Source organism: Podarcis filfolensis (genome assembly GCF_964270895.1).
Source record: "Podarcis filfolensis genome assembly, chromosome: Z".
Lineage (NCBI taxonomy): Eukaryota > Metazoa > Chordata > Lepidosauria > Squamata > Lacertidae > Podarcis > Podarcis filfolensis.
The window spans coordinates 44,668,421-44,689,096 of NC_139617.1; positions in this window are offsets into that span (position 1 = coordinate 44,668,421).

Consider the following 20,676-nt stretch of genomic DNA (forward strand, 5'->3'; position numbering starts at 1 on the left):
GTATCCTTGCGGCAGTCACTGCATATTGAAACAGTTTACAGTCTCTCTTATTAATTTCGTTTCCTACCATTCCTAATAGAAAGGCCTCTGGTTTTTTAACGAACGTATATTTCAACATCTTTTTCAATTCATTGTATATCATTTCCCAGAAGTCTTTCACCCTTTTACACTCCCACCACATATGATAGAAAGTACCTTCTTTTTCTTTACATTTCCAACACTTATTGCATGTTTTATACATTTTGGCCAGTTTAACTGGCGTTATATACCATCTGTAGAACATTTTCATTACATTTTCTTTCAACGCAGTACATGCCGTAAATTTTAACCTTTCATTCCATAATTTCATCCAATCATCATACTGTATATTATAACCAAAGTCTCTTGCCCAGTGTATCATTACTGCTTTTACCTCTTCATCTTTTGTATGCCACTCCAGCAACATTTTATACATTTTAGACAGATTTTTATACTCATTATTCAATACCTCCACTTGGAATTTTTATTCTTTACCTTCATACCCACACATTTTACAATCTTTTTTAAACATTTCATTAATCTGAAAGTAATGTAACCAGTCGTAAACAGATTCTTTCACCTCTTCATAAGTTTTCATTTTCCATTTCCCCCCCTCTCTTGTTACCAATTCTCCATATGTTATCCACCTCCCCCTTATATTAATTTTTTTCACACTCATCACTTCTAGTGGTGAAATCCAATGGGGGAGTCTAGGTTCCAACAAGTTTTTATACCTCTCCCACACCTCTACCAATGATCTTCGGAAGATGTGGTTTTCGAAACCTTTGTGAATTTTTTTCTTCTCATACCATAGATAAGCATGCCAACCAAATCTGTTATCAAATCCTTCTAAATCTAACAGCTCTCCATTCTCTAATTTAATCCATTCCTTTATCCAACAGAGGCATGATGCTTCATAATATAATTTCAAATCAGGCAGGGCGAAGCCACCTCTTTCTTTTGCATCTGTTAATAAACTGAATCCTTGGCTTCTTACCCTGCCAGATATATCTTGAAATTATTTTTTGCCATTCTTTAAAAGTTGATGCCCCCTTGATTATCGGCAGTGATTGGAAAAGGAATAACATCTTTGGTAGCACACTCATTTTTATCGTAGATATTCTCCCCTAAAAGGACAATTTCAGTCTTCCCCACACCTCCAAATCCCTTTTTATTTGGTTCCACATAGGTAAATAATTGTTTTGAAACAAATCAATGTTCTTGGGGGTTAACCATATTCCTAAATACTTCACTTTGTTCACCACTTCTATCTCTGTCCTTTGTTGTATTTCCTCAATTAATTCTTGATTCATGTTTTTAGCCATAATTTTCGTCTTTTTTTTGTTGAGATAGAATCGTGCAACTCGTCCAAATTGTTCTATTTCTTCTAAGATTCTTTCAATACTTTCCACTGGTTCTTCTACTGTCATTACCAAGTCATCCACGAATGCTTTAACTTTGTATTCATTTTTCCCTATAGACACCCCTTTTATATCTTCATTTTTTCTTACTGATTTTAGCAAAACTTCCAGCACCATAATGAATAATAATGGCGACAGTGGGCATCCCTGCCTTGTAGCCTTGGTTATTTTAATATCTTCTGTAGTATAGTTATTTATTATCAGCTTCGCTTTCTGTTCTGTATATATTGCCTTTATCCCATTAAAAAATTCCTTACCCACTTCCATATACTCTAGATTTTTTAACATAAAGTTCCATGATATATTATCAAAGGCCTTTTCAGCATCCACAAAGATTAAAATAGCTTGTTTTTCGTTCCTGGCATTCAGATATTCCAATATATTTATTATGTTTCTTATATTATCTTTCATCTGTCTGCCAGGAAGAAAACCCGCTTGATCCTTATGTATAAATTCTTGCAATACTTTTTTCATTCTCTTTGCTAATATACTCGCAAAAAATTTATAATCAGTGTTCAACAGCGAAATAGGCCTATAATTTTTGACCTGTGTCAAATCCGAATCTTGTTTTGGAATAAGTGTGATAAAGGCTTCTTTCCATGTTTCCGGAATTTCACAGTTCTTTAATATGTTGTTTATGACTTCTTCCAATGGTACAAGTAGAGTGCTTCTCATTCCTTATAATATCTGGCTGTAAATCCATCTGGTCCTGGAGCTTTCTCTTTTTTCAATTCCTTTATTACCTCTTTTATTTCTTCTGTTTCAATTGGGGCGTTCAAAAAATCTTTTTTCTCCGTCGGGATCTTCTGCACTTCTTTTTCCTTTAAAAATCTTTCTATCTTTCTCATATTATTCTTTTCCTTGCTTTTATATAGTTGTCTATAGAAGTCCAAGAATCCTTTTCTAATTTGTTTCGAGTTTTCTATTTCTGTACCGTCAATAATGATTTTATTTACTGTATTCTGTTCCTTTCTTTTCTTAATCTGCCACGCCAGCCATTTTCCTGATTTATTCGCGAATTCAAAATTTATTTGTCTCATTCTTTTTATATTCCCTTCCACTTCCTTATTTATCATCATTGCGAATTGTGTTTGTAGGGTCTTAATACTCTGTCTTATCTTCTCATTATTTGGTTTCTTTATCAATTTTTGTTCATTCTCCATTATCTGTTTTAATATTGCCTTCTTATTCTTCTCTCTATTCTTATTTTTCAAAGCGTTCTGCTGGATAAAGAAACCTCTCATCACTGCTTTGCTGGCGTCCCATACCATGTTCATTTTTGTTCCCTTATTGCAATTATTCAGAAAGTACTCTGACAAATACTTTTGAGCATTTTCAACTACGTTCTGGTCGTCCAAAAGGTAGTCATTCATTCTCCATCTAAACGTTCTTTCTTCAAAACCCTTTAATTCGAATTTTATTGCACTATGATCCGAAATCACTCTTGGTTGAATTTCAACTTCCGAGATTCTTGGAGTTAGTTCATTTGGGTCTCAAAGAGAGGAACTTCACATTCATAGTTGTGCATCTGAAGGCTTCCCTGGAATCTGCAACAAGTAGGGTTGCAGGATTCTAGGCAAACCTTCATGCAATAGCATTACTTAACACACATGTAAGCTTAGTAGGAGACCCTGGGTCAGCAATATTGGAGCTATCCAAGCTACTGAAGCCTGTCTCTACCTTTCATAGATAAAAATTATGAGATTACATCTGCAAGCTCCTTTAGTACCCTTGGATGCAGCTCATCAGGCCCTGGAGATTTGAATTCATTTAATGTAGCTAGGTGTTCCCTTACCACCTCTTTTCCTATCTTGGGCTGCAGCTCCTTCCTTACATCATTTATTCTGTTATCACCAGGTTGGGCATCTCTTTCCTTTTGGGTGAAGACAGGCAAAATAGTAGTTCCACCTTCTCTCTGTCACCCAATAGCACACAGTGGATCTACCACTTGCTTGTTCTTCCTCTTGCTTTGGACATAGCTGAAGAAACCTTTTTAAAATTATTAATTTTAAATATAATTTTTTTAATTATTTTTTACCTGAGCTCATTCTGAGCCTTGGTCAGCCTGATGTTCCTCCTGCAACTCTTGGCTACTCCTGTATACTCCTCCTTTGTAATTTCTGCTTTCTTCGATTTCTTATACACTCCCTTCTTAACTCTCAGCTCATCTGTAAGCTCCTTATGCAGCCACACTGGTTTCCTTAGATACCTCCCATTTTCCTTTCTTGTTGGAATTGTCTGCATTTGAGCCTTCATTTTCTCCTTTTGGAAACTCCCATCCATCTTGGACTCCCTGCTCTTTGAGTATTTCTGACCATGGGATCTCACCCAGTAGCTTCTTAAGCCTTTTGAAATTGGCCTTCTTGGTGTCCAGAATACCTGCCCAACTACACTCAGCTTTTCCTCACCTCTGTATCATGAAACCAGGAGGACATGTCAATCAGTTCCTCCCTGTTGGTGAGGTCCAAGATACATGATCCCCTTGTTGCTTCTTCCACCATCTGGGAAATGAAAATGTGAGCAAGGCAAAAGAGGAATTTGCCAGACCTTGCAATCTTTTTAAAAGTACATCAATATCTTTTCCATTTTTTTAAACAAACCAAGACTTTTATGAAAACACAAAATGGAGGAAGGAAGAAAAAGAAATAAATAGAAAAAAGTAGAAAAGAGGTTAAAAGAGAAAGATAGAAAAATAGGATTCAGAAAATAAAGAACTTCGAATTCTTCATCTGTCTGCTATATAAAAACAATATTCACTTCATCCAACAGACCATGCATTCTTGGCAGAGTTTGAGTTCCAACAGATATTGGGGAAATTGAAGTCTCCCATTACTTCTAGATCTCTCCTTTTTGATGTTTGGTAATCTGCTCTAGACCTTTCCTCCCGTCCTTCTGTGATACTCTCATCTCCATTGCCTAGGCAGATTTGTGGCATTTTTAAAAACCAGAAATTCTCCATTAAAATATTGAAGAGGGACATTAAATATTTATTTTATTCAGCTCCTTGTTAGGACAGAAGGGAATGAGGCAGCGGGTGGGGGTGGGGAATCTGACAGAATGGAACCTAATACAGTAGTCACATATTTTTTTGAAGAGGCTGTTTATGATTATGGTGCCTGGGGGATTTGCAAGGATAGAAACTGAGAGGAGGTGACAAGAGCCTCCACTACTTCGCCTTTGTCACTGTTATCTGGGGGCTTACACACATGCTCTCTTGCACACCTTTGCTCATGCATATTCCTTCTCTCTCTCTTAATTCTCAAATTGAACAATGCCAAGGCAATTGACTGTGCAACCCAACAACATTTCACCAAAGAAAATAGTGCTTTTTTTCTAAGAGGTCTCTGAGGTTTTTTCTCTGAAATCTAAAATGTTGAGGACCTTTTCCAGATGTTTTTAAGTCTGCCTTCCACTGCTCAACAGACTCCACCCCCCCCCCTCACCAAGCCTGGTTCCTGCTACCTACTCCTTCCCCTAAGCTTCCACCCATTTATACTTTCCACCCACTTATCTTTCAGCAGCAGTGTTCAGGTGGTGGATATGGATTGTCTGGTCTTCCACCATCAGCAGGCTCCAAAGCCTTACCAGCAAGAAGTTTGTAGGGCAAAACACTGTTGCTGTAGAAGTTTTCCACACATTTTCACATCCTGGAGAACCAGGGGTTTAAAAAGCTGATGGTATACAGCAGGGATGGGGAAACCACAGGACTGGGAGGTAAATGTGGTCCTCTAGACCTTTCTATCTAGCCTTTGGGGATCTCCCTACGCCACACCAGTGCTGCTTTGGATTCACTTTGAGTGATACTTTCTGGTTAGAATGGGTCCTCACTCTCTGATAATGTCTCATACTTGCTCGGGTGGAAAACAGAGAGGGGTGTATGAGTATGTGTAGAAACTACCCTACTGTACAAAGGTAGAATTCACATCTGTGGCTCTGCCATCTCTTTCACCTGCCCTTGGCCACCCCTGTTATGTAGCTGTTCAAAAGGAGATATGGTCCTCAAAATTAAAAACGTTCCTCACCTTGACATACATGTACAGTCGTACCTTGGTTCTCAAACGCTTTGTGACTTGAATGTTTTGGCTCCCGAGCGCTGCAAACCCAGAAATAAGTTTGCGGGGGAAAATTGGAAGCAAAACATCCAACACGACTTCCACGGTTTCTGACTGAGTGCAGGAAGCTCCTGCAGCCAATCGGAAGCCACGCCTTGGTTTTCGAACATTTTCGGAAGTGGAATGGACTTCTGGAACAGATTCCGTTCGAGAACCAAGGTACGACTGTATAGATTAGACTTGAACTTCACAGAGTCACCCTCCAGTTTGTGGAAAGTGACAAAAACAAGGATAGGGGAAAAGCAGCGGGCAGGCTCATCCACACAACTTCCCCTCAGATGTTAAGAAAATCCAGCATTGCAGTGCCTGAATAGGACTTATGACGCTTAAATATATTTGTGCTTGAATTACCTGTTGGTTAAACTTTGGAGGATTCAAAAACAGCCTTTCCTTTCTGGTCCTCTTTCTTATATTTTGAGGGAAAAGATGGGGGAAGTTCAGGATGTGCCCAAGCTTATCTATGAGCCAATATGGAGCTTAAATTGGTTTGGATTTCTGAACTGATGTGGAGGCACTGATCAGTTGTAAGGCTAAACCACTGATCCCCACCCAACAAATATAGCAGCAGCAACAAAAAACAAAGGATTCCTTCCGGGTTGGCGCCTCCGGCAATGGCGGAGCTCCTCCAAATGGGAGGAACTTGCTCCGTGAAAAGCAGGGTCTGACCGCCACAGTGAAGGCGGAGACCCATAGAAATCACAGGCGGGAGAAGCCTGTGAACTTGGGATTCGGCTGGCACCCTTTGCGCCTCCCCTACTCGCGGGGAAACCCTGTTTTGGGGTTCCGGAGCGACGTGGGGTGAGCGGCGCGGTGCTTTGAATCGACCGCTTCTTTCACGGAGTGAAGCCGCATTGCTGTTGCCGGAGAGCGCTGACTTTTTCCTGTGGACAATTGGATTTTAAACGACTACCCGTGAGTAGAACGGAAAATTGGATCTTGAAATACTTTAATTTGGCACCGAAGCGGGAAGGTTCTAAACAGGAAGTTCGCCTTCCGCTTTTGTAAATAGATTGAAGCAAAGACGCTACAAGCTAAAGTCTTTGAAAGCTTTTGATAAAGGATTAAATTTCCACCGGACGAAAATATATAACCCCTCTTGGAAGCAGGAGAAGAGGGGGGAAGTTTTGGATCTAGTGTGCCTGCAGGAGAGAGTGAAAATCAAATTGCCACTGCTCTGAACCTGGAAAAGGGCTGCCAGATGACGTTCGGGGAATGTTTATTGACAGAATGGATTTGACAGCTAGCTAAAATAAGAAAGGCACTGTTTCCATTGTCCTCTTCTGCGTTTAAAAATGGAGGAAAAAGTAACCGAAAATTGAAACTATTGTTATTTGCTTGAGTCGTGCTTGAAAGAATTGATACAAGTGGAGACTGTTTCCCTCTAGAGGGAGCATGTGAAACTGTTACAGGAGTGCAACAGGGAGATCTCCAGCTGCAAGATAAAGATTCTGAGAACCAGAGACTGACCTTGGACCATTCAAAATGTTGATAGGAGAAGCTATTGTGACTGTATTATACAAGATAAACTATTTGCTGGAACAGCTCCATAAAAAGACAGATGACACGACATTTAAAATTGACAACTTGGAACAGAAAGTGACTAATTTGAGTCAAAAAGTGAGTACCAATACAGAAACAATTCAGGATTTGGCACAGGAACATATCTTGGTCGGACAAATGGTGGAGGAAAAGGAGAAAGCTGATGATGTGAAACCAAAAGTAGTACAAGCGGGATCCTTAATTTCTCAGAAGCAAATTGAGGATTATAAATTGAGGTCTTTCATGACTGAACCTAGCAAAAGTCAAATTTTGAGGTTAGGATCCCGGCTTGGATTGAAGAAGGAAAGTTGGAAAGAACCCTCTATCCAGGGATTGACTGACTTTTGGGACATGGACTTGGGTTTGGAGGAGCCTGAAGTTCTGGGGGCCTCTAGAATTGGAGGAATCCTGAAATACGTTCTGAAACACTTTATGGACTTTACTTTTAACTTTGGAAATTTGGCTGAACTGTCCAGAAGGAACAAAAGTATTGCTAGACTGGAGTTTTCCCGAGATTTGCTCCTGAGCATCAAAGAATATGAAGAAGACCTGCAGAAGGGACTTGGAAAAGATTTAAGAGCCTCGGATATAAGATCACCAGGTTGATGGACTATATGGAACTGACGGAAAGGACTGGCAGAATCCGAAGCCAGGGAGAGGAGATAGTGGAAGATTACTGGAAAATTTAAAGCGTTTATTTAGAAATATTGTTAAAGTAATGACTGTTAGAAAAATGGTGGAATGATATTTTTGTTGAGGGGGCTCAGAACTTACAGGGTTAAGAGTTCTGAGTGATGACGCCTCACATTCTGAGGGCGGGCACAGAACACGGAAAGGGAGTGGTTTCTGTGTGTGCTTTCAGTCTGCGTGTTTGCTCTAAGGAGAGAAGGAGCAACATGGGCGAACTCTCACCGGGAAGATTTACGATGTGTTGATCTGTACAGCAATAAAGACTTTAAGATAAGGAGAGCTGCGTTTCGGCCTGAGTTATTGCCACCACACGACGGAACGTTCAAGCTTCTACTTCTGCTGTGTTTACTCTGCTGGAGTCAAAGGTTCCAGGGGGGAAGAACAGAGCTGCGCGGAGGAAGTGTGCCGGACCCCTGGACTAAATTGACTCCCACTTCCAATAGGTTATGGGTGTCAGCAATAAAGATAAGCAACGTTCGTGCGTGTGAGAGGGCTGCAGCCAAAGGCCAGCAAGGAGAAGCTGGTGCCAGCAGAAGCGAAGGGAGCTCGCTGGAAAGTGAAACTGCAGGGAGAATCGGCTGAGGAGCAGCCAAAGGCCAGCTGATGAGACGCTGGGAAAGGGAAACTGCAGCCAAAGGCCAGCCAGGAGTTCGCTGGGAGGAGCTGAGATCTGCCGGACCGGAGGTACTCGTGAGTAAGCTGGGCCCCCGGGGGAGACATGGCAGACAGCCAGAAATCGCGTACAGTCCCTTTTGAAGAGGCAGACGGGAGCAAGCCCTGGGCCGAGAGAAGGCAGGCACTGAAGAAAGCAGTGGGAGCCACACCAGAGGGGGCCAGATGCTGCACAGAAGCTGGGGGTCGCCCAGAACGTCCCGGAGGGGCTGTGGGACGCCCTGGAAGCCCAAAGTGGGCTGAAGCCGTGTCTGAAAGCTGCTGCGATGCTTTGACACGCCAGAGAGATGAGCAGCCGTGTGCTGGGAAGCTGCTGAAAGCTGGAAAGAGGAAAGCAGTGGCAAACTGTTCCTCTGGAGGTTTTGCACCTAAGTTTGGGGGTGCAGGCCAGAAAGGCCATTCCAAGGGTCTTGAGAGTGCCCAGGCTGTTTGGCAGGAGCTGGAAGGGGTTTGCAGAGAAACCACAGAGCTGGAAGCCAAAAGCCATTTTCCCAACAGCAGAAAAGCCTCGAGGAGGGCTGCTGGAAAGGTTGGGGGGGCAGAAAAGACCAAAGGCAAAGTTGCAAAGTTTTCCACTCGGAGATGTTTTGCTTGCGGTTCTCCGGAGCACCTGCGCAGAAGCTGTCCACAGCGAGACAAAGGGCAGGAAGGTCCCAAGGACATTTCCCATGGGAACCAGGCGGGTTTCCATGGCAACAGCGCAGGCAGGCGTGAGAAACAAGAGACGTTGACTGCTTCGATGGTGGTTTTGGACAACAACAACACCTGCAGCTCCAAGGTCGGGGGCAGCAGGAAGGCAGTTGCTAAGGCAACAAAGAAGGACAACTCCAGAGGGGAGAGAGTCCTACGTTGGGTTGTTGACTCAGCTGCGAATGCCCATTTGGTATCAGCGCCACCTGATGGACAAATGTGGAACTGCAAGGCTGTTTCCACTGAGAAAACAGTTAGATTTGCTACAGGTTCACAGGGCCGTGTAACCCATATTTCTAATGTGTTTGTCCCTTTTTTACAGGCTGAATTGAAGGTTTATGTTCTCCCTGAGTTAAAACATAGCCTACTGTCTGTACCATGCCTTTTACAGGAAGGATATTCTGTGAGTTTTGAAAAAAATGTTTGTACAATTTCCAGAGATGGGAAGGAGCTCGTAAGTGTTGGAAAGGATCAGAACAACCTCTTTGTTCTGGAATCACCTCTAGAGGGAGGGGGGCACACTCATGTGTCGTGTGCTTGCGTGTGGCACAAGAGGATGTCACATGGGTCCTGTGAGGACGTCCAGATGTTATCAGAGTGCACCAAAGGTTGCAAGGTAAAAGAGTGTGGTAAACCTTTGAATTGCAAGGCTTGCAGGAAAGCCAGAAACAAGGGATTTAGCCATCCCAGGGTAGAGAGAGTGACCACAAGGCCTTTTGAGCTTGTACATGCAGACCTTAAAGGTATGCCACAGCCAAGTCTGGGCAAGGCCAAGTGGCTGATGGTGCTGACAGATGATTATACGCAGAACGCATGGGCTTTCACGCTGAAAGCGAAGGAGGAAGCAGCGCAACTGATCAAAGATTGGGTTGCGGAGGTGGAACAGAGGTTCTCCACCAAGGTGCAAGGTTTCCAGTTTGACCGTGGTTCTGAGGTCACTGGGTCTGCTCTAAAGGGTTTCTTTCGCCAGAGGGGGATACGTCACAAGGTGACTTCTCCTCAAGAGAGTGGCGTGGCAGAGCTTAGGAGTAAGGCTCTGGTCCGAGCATCCGAGATTCTACTGGATGACTCTGGTTTGCCTCACAGTTTTTGGGGGGAGGCGGTAAAAACGGCCAATTTCTCGATGAACAGGTGCTACAATGCAGTGGTAGGTGACACCCCATATTTCTTGCTCAACGGACAGAAGCCGCTTGTGCATTTCTTCCGTTCGTTTGGTTGCAGAGCCATAGTGCCTGTACCAAAGTGGTTGCAGCAAGAGGGTGGTCCAAAATACCAGGAAATGATCTTCTGTGGGTATGAACCCGCGACAAAAGGGTGGAGGTTCGCATACCCAGAAGGTGATCAGACCAAGCTTCTGGTCAACAAGCATGCTGAGTTCAAAGAGCAGCAGGATGGTTGGGCAAGACGCAAAGTGCGTTCTGACGTTCATTCGGATTGTCTGTCTGAATCCGAATCTGAGCAGGAGGGAGAGCCAGGTAATGGTGATCTGGTCGATGATCAGGATCAGGACCAGGGGGAGGCGTCTCCACAGGTTGTTAAGGGAGTGTCCAAGAGTGAGCCCTCATCTCCTGTGCGCATAATGGAGAAAGCTGACAGACGTGTCAAGTCAGAGGGGGAGTCTGATGAGGAAGACACACAAGCTGGCCCCAATGGGTCAGGAGAAGAATCCCAGTTTGTGCCCAGGCGGTCTTCAAGGGCAACAAAGGGAATTCCACCTGAGAGGTTTCAGGTCACAAATGCGTGGGTTGGTTTCGCACAGTGCGAGCCTGAGGTTTGTGAGGTTCAACAGGTGCCTAACAACGATGCCAGGAAGGGGCGGAAGGCAATGGGGAAGGTGTTGAACACTCAGAAGTCCTCTCAGAATGTGATTCGAGAGGGGGTGTTGAGGGGGCTCAGAACTTACAGGGTTAAGAGTTCTGAGTGATGACGCCTCACATTCTGAGGGCGGGCACAGAACACGGAAAGGGAGTGGTTTCTGTGTGTGCTTTCAGTCTGCGTGTTTGCTCTAAGGAGAGAAGGAGCAACATGGGCGAACTCTCACCGGGAAGATTTACGATGTGTTGATCTGTACAGCAATAAAGACTTTAAGATAAGGAGAGCTGCGTTTCGGCCTGAGTTATTGCCACCACACGACGGAACGTTCAAGCTTCTACTTCTGCTGTGTTTACTCTGCTGGAGTCAAAGGTTCCAGGGGGGAAGAACAGAGCTGCGCGGAGGAAGTGTGCCGGACCCCTGGACTAAATTGACTCCCACTTCCAATAATTTTATGAATTTAGCAGAAGTGCTACAAGAAGTTAGGTGCATATAAGTAATTTACCCTTAATGGGAAATAAGGTCAAAGAATATGTTATTTATAATATGACAGAAAATAGAGAAAGATGGAAAGGATTTGCTGAAACAAGTACTAGAAGTGGGATACAAAAAGGGAGGTGTGAGGAAGTCGAGGAAACAAGGGAATGAAGGACAGAGTATGGAAAAGGGGGGATGTTTTTAAATTGTTTTTGTTTTGCTTTGCTTATGTGTCTAGTTTAATGGGTTTAGGTTGGGTTTGTATTGTTTATATATTGTATTGTTTCTGCCTTTTTTCTTTCTTGTCTTTTCCCCCCTCTTTTTTGTCTTTTTTTCTTTTTCTTCTACTTTTTTGTAACTTTTAAAAGTAATAAATATTATTTTAAAAAAACAAACAAAGGATTCCTCATGCACTGATGCCACTTGAGAAACCATAATAGACAATTCAGAACTCCCAAATTGGAAGGAATGATCAGCATTTCAAATGCATCCCCAGCAGCCTATTGAGCATCAATATTATTATTTTTCTAGTGGCGCAAACATCGCAGGGCATTTAGCCTATTCTCAAGATGAGATTGAGCAGATGGAGGAAACGAAACAAAACCAATATTGCCTGCACAGAGAAGCACCTCCCCATTTCTCACCTCTTCAACCCACCCTTCAAGATCCCCCAAAGAGCTGTTAAAATGCTCACACGTGCATGAGCAAATGGCATTTTATAGCCCACTCTGTTTTATCACTAATTACCCAATCTCCTGATACCCCTCCTTATGCTCACAGCAGCTTAAAAATGATATTTCCTGTGAATAACAAGTGATTCTGGGGCTGCACAACCCACACCCACACCTCCCATCATTATGGTTAAGTCAACATTTTCACCTACTTAATGTAAATTTCTGTTATTATTTTAAGGGCTGGCTACCAGTGGCCTTGCGGGGAGGGAGGAGAAAAAGTAGATTAATGCTGTTTCTGGCATGTAGGAGCTGCTAGAGAATTGGCGCACTGCAATGGAATATTTGTGTGTGAGAGAAAGAAGGGGTCAAATTTGTCTTTTATCTTTGGTTTCCCTTTTCCAATGCTCATATATAATTTCCTGTGCTCATATAATCCAAGTGCCAAAAGAGATGGAAGACTGGTGATGAGGGACAGGTGTGGGGGAATATTCCCTTCTGGGCAAGCTTTCGAGGGCCATGTGCCAGTGATGAGTGGAGACAGAAGCAAAGGTACAGTAGGCTGGTTTCTGCACACATTCATGCACCTGTCTTTATTCTCTATCAAGACGAGCGTTATAATAATTCATTGTCCCATTCCACCCAAGCAAAAAACACTTGTGGTGGGGAGTGGGAGAGAGAATCAATCAGGGCCAGTGAGGGGTGTGACCTGGGGATAAGGGTGGGTAGAAAGTCCAGGGAGCCAGATAGAGATGCCTGGACGGCTGCGTTGGGCCCACAAACCTGGGGCTCATCACCCCTATCATTTGGTAAAGGGTCATTGCTCTATGGTAGAGCATAGGCTCTGCATGCAGAAAATGTCTCATGTTCAAACCAGGCACCTTCATTTTAAACAGATTGATGGGACATATCTTTGCCCCGGACCCTGAAAAGCTACTGTCAATCGCACTAGCTCAGACTGGGACAGATGGACAAATAGAATGTCTATGGTGATCAGTTATCCTGCCTACTTGATTTTAAGACCAACTGCAGTGATCTCTGGAATTGGAATATAGCAGTAGTGCTATGGGAGCCACAGCTTTGTTTGTTTTTTATTCAAATTTCCCACCTGAAACCTTACTGGAGTTTTCAGAACTGCAGTAGGAGCAGTTTTTAGCAGAGCAACAACATACAAGTGAAAGGGTCAAAGTCATCGCTAGTACTGCTTCCCTAGTCCATCGTATGTCCCTCATAGAAGTTAAAATTAAAACATCCAATAATGGATAGCCTGTTTTTCATCCAGTGATGGCTGGTGTGCATTGGGGCTGGTAAGGTAAAGGCAGAGAGGACAGCAATAGGTGCAGCCAGAGCCACTTACAGGCAGAGCCAACTAATTCATATTTTGACCACATTCTCCTCCCTGCTGGGTTCTACAAGTGGGAAATTCAGAGAACTTACAAAAGGGTGAAAGGCACTGTGACTGGAGAATAAAAAAACATAAGAAGAGCCTGCTGGCTCTGGCCAATGTACCATCTAATTCAGCATCCTTTTCTCTCAGTGGCTGACCAGATGTCTGTGGGAAACTAACAAGCAGGATTCAAGCATAAGAGCCCTTTCCCCTCCCGTGTTTTCGAGCAACTGGTATTCAGAAGTGTTACTGCATCCAATTGTGGAGGCAGAGCATAGCCATCATAGCTAGTATCCATTCATAGCCTTCTCCTCCATGAATTTGTCCAATCCTATTTTAAACCCATCTGACTTGGTGGCCATTATTGCCTCCTATGGGAGTGAGTTCTATAGTTAAACTATGTGCTGTGTGAAGAAGTACTTTTATTTGTCCTGAATCTTCCAACATTCAGCTTCATTGGGTGTCCAACAGCTCTAGTGCTCTAGCCCTGGACTGGAAATTGGAGCCTCCACTGAGCAAAGTCCACCTTCCCTCTATCCTTTACAGACTTTACAAGATATTGTTTTTCATTTTTGCAACATTTTGGAGACAGTCTATCTGGTTTTCTTATACAGTATTTTGAGTTCTGTGTCTACCTGGCTGTCAGAATCAATTCAGATGCTGATTCAGCACTGACTTGATCCAATTCAAATTAGGTCCAAATCAGCCCAATTTGGTTGCACAGTCCTATTGCCACACAGTGGCTCAGTGTGACCTAAGTTTCTTCTTTGCCATCTCTACCTTTCAGGTAGTTTTAATGGACCTACTCAGTCACCCTGAGTCATGGAAGATTATGACAGCCATTAAGCAGAGAGAGAGAAGAGCAGAATGTAAAACTCACCCACCTCTCCCAAAATGAAGAAACCAAAAACTGGATTAGTATCAATGGCCCAGGGCTACTTACTACAAACACCCCTTAAATAAAAGAGGCAAGTGACGCTGACCTGAATTTCATTGTACTGCAGATGAAGAGTGTTCTCATCCAAAGGGCTGCCTTTATATCACCACTTGGCTTCCTTTGTGCCTTTTTGTTCTGGACTTAAAAAGACTGCAAAATGCAGCCAATTTGCAGTTAGGGTGGTGGCAGGATGTTTCAGAAAGGCAACTGAATGACCATTTCTGAAACTGAGACACAGAATTAACAGTCCAGAGTCACTCACAAGCAAATGAGAAAGAAATCTGTCTCCTTCCAGAAACATCCCACCAAAAAGGGTAGGGGCAGAAAGGCTCTGCAGTGACTTCTCAATCAAGCCGCTCTATAGTTTGGACTCATCTTATCTTCAGCCAAGATGTTAGCACAGCCTTTCCTTTCCTTTCCTTTTCACCAATAGGTAACAAGTCTATTAATTCTTCATCAGGCAGATTTACAAAACACAAGCACACAGTTACCCTGGCAACCTTTCAAACCCCTGTCTCTGTTCACACCTCAGGGCCAGGGGGAGGGAGTTCTCTTGTATTGCAAATGGCCCTCTATTGTTCTTTGATGTCCCTAGCTCAGCTAGGTTGTTTTGCATAAACTAGCCCAGGAGTTCCTCTTCAGCTTGCATTCTCCCTTCATATCTCAAATAATCAGAATCCTTGCATTTATTATTTTCTATGGTTTAGGGGGGTTCTCTCCCCTTAAATTTATAACACCATTAAGGAATTGGGTGCTCTGGGAAACTGCATTTTCCCAGGTTACCTTCCATCTGAGATGCTGCCATCACAGCATTCAGTGAACTAAGGAGGGAGGGATGAGAGAAGAATGAGAGAGAAGAATCAAGTCAGCCTTCCCCATTACTACTAGAAGACAGCTTTGTCATTGGCTCCAGCTCCCCCTACTGTTGGCCTCCTTATCAGTTCCAATGGCCACCAGCCACCACTGAGTTCCATGAATGGCAACATCTCATGTTGTATTGTAAAAAAAGGGATGGCACTCCCCACCCGTCCTTGTGCTTTTTCAATGCCTGTTCTAGTTAATGTTTGCGGGTTGCATTGCCCTTTTGCTGAATTTGTTTCATCTGCCTTTGTCTTCTAGGAAAGTTTTCACAGCACCTGCTTCCTTTTGTTCTCTCCAGTTCTTAATTTGCAAAGCATGTTCTCATATTCTCTTGGCTTCCCTCTCAGCAAGAGGTTTAACACTAGGCAAATGATTTGTCTTGTTTCCCAAACCTCTTTGAAAATATCAATTTATTTGTAGCCTACTTTTTTAGGGAAGACTTCTGGCTTAGTATGCTAGGATGTTGGATTAGCTGTATGGGTCCCTCCTTCCAGCCTTGCCAACTTCCACCATAATCTGCCTATGCAAAGACACCAATGTCATCCCACCAGTGTGGAGCTCCTCCTTCCACCCACTGAGTGCTCTGTTTCTAAACTGGGGTGTTTGGGAGATGGGCTCAGTGAGTCCAGGATCCACTGGTACATGTGATAGTACCAGGCCTGACCACTGCACAAGGCTGGCACAGCAATCTGCCTGTCCCCCACCTTCCAAGCTGGTGTGCTTGGTAGGACTGTGGATGTGGTGGTAGCTGCCCCCCATCTCTGTTAAACCCACCTGGCAGTCCCTGTAGTTAGAATTTCACCTTTAGGATGATACACCAGTTGCAACTTTAACTGGAGAAGTCAAATCTTGCTTGTCACATCCTGGCTGGACTACTGCAATGCACTCATCATGGGTCTGCCTTTACAGATAGTTCAAAAATATCAGCTAGTACAGAATGGGTCCACCTCAGTCCTAGGAGGTCAGCTCTTGTGACACTATAACAAAACTGGTAAAACAAAAGATGTGTCAGGAAACAGTTCACTTATATACATATTAAATTCAGTGGCGCTTACGGGCTTCTAAACAAGATGATAAATGTGCATCTTTTATTTACTTCAGTTCCTTAAATTAATTGCAGCGAAATTAGTTTAGGTCTTAATATTTGGCTTCTGAGATAAGTTGGTACTTTCTGACAGTTTCCCAACCTTCCATAAATCTCACTCCTGAGGATCCTCTATTAGTATAGCAGACCAGGGGATCCCCACACTCCTCCTAACTGATTTGGGGTTATAAATCTCTCCGTAGAAGTTTTGTTCCATTCTTAGAGACCCAAATAGAGTGTTCCCTCACAACTCCACTTCTCCTGTCTTAGATTCAGCTGCCCAGTTCTCACTTGTCTGTATACTCTCAAAATATACTAATCACTGTCTTTCAGTCTAAGCCCAGAGACTTCTTTCTCTGGGTGTAGATTTTTCCCTCAGGCTGGATTTTATATGCACAGCACAGAGGCTATATTCATATCCAGTTGAATGCCAGGATCCCAACTCTCAAATGATTTTTCTTTTCCCCTCACAAAGTACTGTCCCCACCCACCCCCTCTGGCTAGCTGTACACGCAGCCAATCAGAGCAGCAGCGTAGTTAGGAGTGTGTGCTGGGGGGGGGGTATCATCCTGGATGGCACTTACCTTTGAGGGTGGCACATGGGAGCCTAAGGTGGCACACAAGCCCAGGTGCCCCAGAGTCTAGCATGCCACTCTCAAAAGCAGCACAAGGTTGGGCTTGCAGCACACCTGAGCTGCTGCGTCCCCCCTGTCTCTGGTGGCCAAGAAGGATACTTCTTCTTCTTCTTCTTCTTCTTCTTCTTCTTCTTCTTCTTCTTCTTCTTCTTCTTCTTCTTCTTCTTTGGCGGTCACTCGTAGCTGAGTAAGATTGTCTTCCATAAACATGGGTTTAACAATGAGTCCGTAAGTGACTGTGGAGGCCAATTCTGAATCCACACATCCTTCCACAGTGGGGATATTGGTTCCTGGGCGAGAGTTGATCACGGTGTGGATTCGCCAAGCGTGCCTTCCTCCTAGCACAATTCTCCCTTGCGTTCTGAATTCTAGTGTCTTGAAAGTTCATGACCCCTTTGGTAAAGGCTGTTCTCCAATTGGAGCACTCACAGGCCAGTGTTTCCTAGTTGTCACTGTTTATACTACTTTTTTTTTTAGATTTGCCTTGAGACAGTCTTTAAACCTCTTTTGTTGATCACCAGCATTACGGTTTCCATTTTAAATTTGGAATAGAGTAGTTGCTTTGGAAGACGATCATCAGACATTTGCACGATATGACCAGTCAAACGAAGTTGATGTTGAAGAATCATTGCTTCAACACTAGTGATATTTGCTTCTTCCAGTACACAGATATAAGTTTGCCTGTCTTCCCAAGTGATGAGTAAAATTTTTCGGAGACACCGTTGATGGAATCTTTCGAGGAGTTGGAGATGGCGTTAATAAGTGGTCCATGTTTCACAAGCATATAGTAAGATTGGTAGTACAATACTACCAACAGGCATGCACCAGTCCTATGAGCAGTGCTGGGCTTGCAGGGTATCCAAGCTGCTGTGTCCCCCCCCAGAAATGCAGGAATATGCAGCTGTCCCTTACAGGGATCAAACCTGCAACCATGGCATTATCAGCACCCATGAGTGTGAAGGTTCTTGAACTGCTGCCATCTCCAATGACACCAGATGCTTCCTGGATCCTGGTTGAGACTGACTTGGCTAATTCAGGGCTCTGTGGTTTGAAACAGAATCCCAATTATTTCCAATTACAAGCTTGAAGTGACAGCTGCTCCTCGTGGAAACTTTTTATCTGCTGAGGAATGAGACTTTTCTTTCTTTTTTTTACAAAGCTAGCTTGAGAAATATAGGAGAGGTAGAAACTCACAATGGTTTCCTTCCATGTCCACCTTTTAATTGTAATACATAGGTCTATGTATAGTAGTTATCAGGCTCTGCCTTATACTAAGTCAGACCATTGTTCCATCTAGTTCAGTATTGTCTACACTGAGTGGCAGCAGCTCTCCAGGGTTTCAGAGAGAAATACTAGGGATAGAACTTGGGACCTTCTGCATTCAAAGCAGATGCTCTACCACCAAACTGCACCTCCCCCATCCCACAGAGCTACAGCTCTCTGCATATTTGTTCAATCAATCATTTCATCAGCCACCCAATAACAAAAGTTCCCTGGGCAACATACACAAATAATAAGAACACTAAAATACAAAGCAGAAGAAAACAAAATCAACATTGCAACAGGACAAATTAAAAGGAAGCAAATGAGACAACTGCAAAATCAAAACAAAGATCAAAAGTCCCAAACCATGCAGTGTGAGGGAAAGTGCTTAGTTTTTGAAATAGATTCATACAATGAGAAAGAAGAAAAGTTTTTTTTTTTAAAATGCAGTTGAAAATTCTCTCATGCTTCTCAAGGGGGTTGAGGACAGAAATATCTGATAGTGACAATGAAAAATTCAATTGCATGGAATCTCCCCCCCTTTTTTTAAGCAAAGTGGAGTAGTTTTTAAACAGAAACTAGGTCTTTTCATTGTCAGCTTTAAAGTGAGGAGGCAGAAGCTAAGAGTACTTACTTTAAGAGAAATAACATTTTTTAAAATGTTATCTTGGTTTTTTATGTTTAGCATTCTGAAATGATTTTGAAGCAAAAACAACAACAATGTTGCATTCTGAAAAGGTCTTGACAATGTTCTAAATCTGCTGCTTTTAGCAAAGTTACCTGCAGTAAATAATAAAAAAAAGTTTCAATTGTCTTACTTTTCTTCCCCACTGAACTTTTTTTTGGAAAAGCTTTCTTACTATACAATAAGATTGCAAGGCTGTTGTCACTGTGGTGTGTGTGACTGCCAATATGCAGCATGATGACAGAACAGCAGGCTGACAGCACAAGGTGGTGGGTGACTATCTGAGTGGGAGGCCCAGCTGAGCTGCAAAAGCACAGGCAGGACAGAGGAGGACAGCAAATGCTACTTTGGCTTTATCATGTCAAATGCCAAGGAGGAGGGGAGTGGCAGCAAAGCAGGATGGTTACTGGGGAGCTGCCACAAACTGCCCTTTATCTTCTCATATGGCTCACCTATATTGCAGTTTGGTTAAGCTGTAAGGGGAAGGGGTGTGGCTTGGTCAACTGATTAAGTGAGCAGGTGGCCAAGGCCAACTAGGATGCAAGGAAGAGATTAAATGGAGGCAGGAAAAAAGTGTGCATTCTGGTGGGTGAAAAGGTGAAGGCTTTGCAAGACTTCCTGTGCTCCTCCTTTTGCTACCTCCAGTAACAGGAGTGTGGAAAGACAAATGAAGTGTGTGGGAGGTATTTCTCCCCTTCATATCCCTTCCAACCCATTACTGCATCCCACCCACAGCAGCAGCAGCAGTAGTAGTGGTGGTGGCATCGAGTGGGTCTGAATGAGAGAAAGAAAGCTTTGTGTTTGAAGTGTAGAAAGGGAGGGGATACAGTTTGTTAATCTGTAAGGGGAAGGGGACGACAGAGGACGAGATGGTTGGACAGTGTTCTCAAAGCTACCAGCATGAGTTTGGTCAAACTGCGGGAGGCAGTGGAAGACAGGAGTGCCTGGCATGCTCTGGTCCAGGGGGTCACGAAGAGTCGGACATGACTAAGCGACTAAACAACAACAAACAAAGGGGTAGAGTCATGTAGTTTGAACATCTGTCATGGGAAGGAAGCACAGTTTTTGTTACCTGTAAGCCAAGCAAGTCTGAGTGATCTGTACTTTTGACATATGTAAAGGGATGGAAGGTGGTTTTGGTGATCTGTCAGGGGAAGGATTTGGGTGAGGGGTAAGGGGAGGGGTTGGGTGAGGTGAGGCGTAAAGGGCAAGGGGCAGGGTTTTTGGTGGAAGTCAGGGAGGCAAGATTAGTGAGCAACATGAACAGGGGCACAGCCCCTAGTATCAAGTACCGGTACTTTTTCACCTACCAAGGATGACTACTATGGTCAGCTAATTCTGGTCTAGGAAAGGTGACTACTGATTTAGTGTTGAAATTTCTATGAACCTTTGAATCTTTTATTACTTTGGAAGTAAGAGCTCAGCTGAACACCTGTGCCCTTGATTTGGAAAGGTAGGTGGCTAAAAAAGGGAGCAAATTATTCTATCTCTTTGAGTTGGGTCCCTTTTGCAGCCCAAAGGCTATGCTTTGAAATGTGCCCTTTTTTGTTTTATCTTTGAACTGCTTTTAAAGAGGGAGAAAGAGAGAGAGAGAGCTTATTGTTTTCCCAAGTACCTAAAGGTTTGAGGAACAGAAGCATCTGATCAGGAATGCCAGCTTGTCTCTGCAACCATGGGTGCCAGGGCCGTGGGTGCCATACAGTGTGCATGTCTCTGACACTG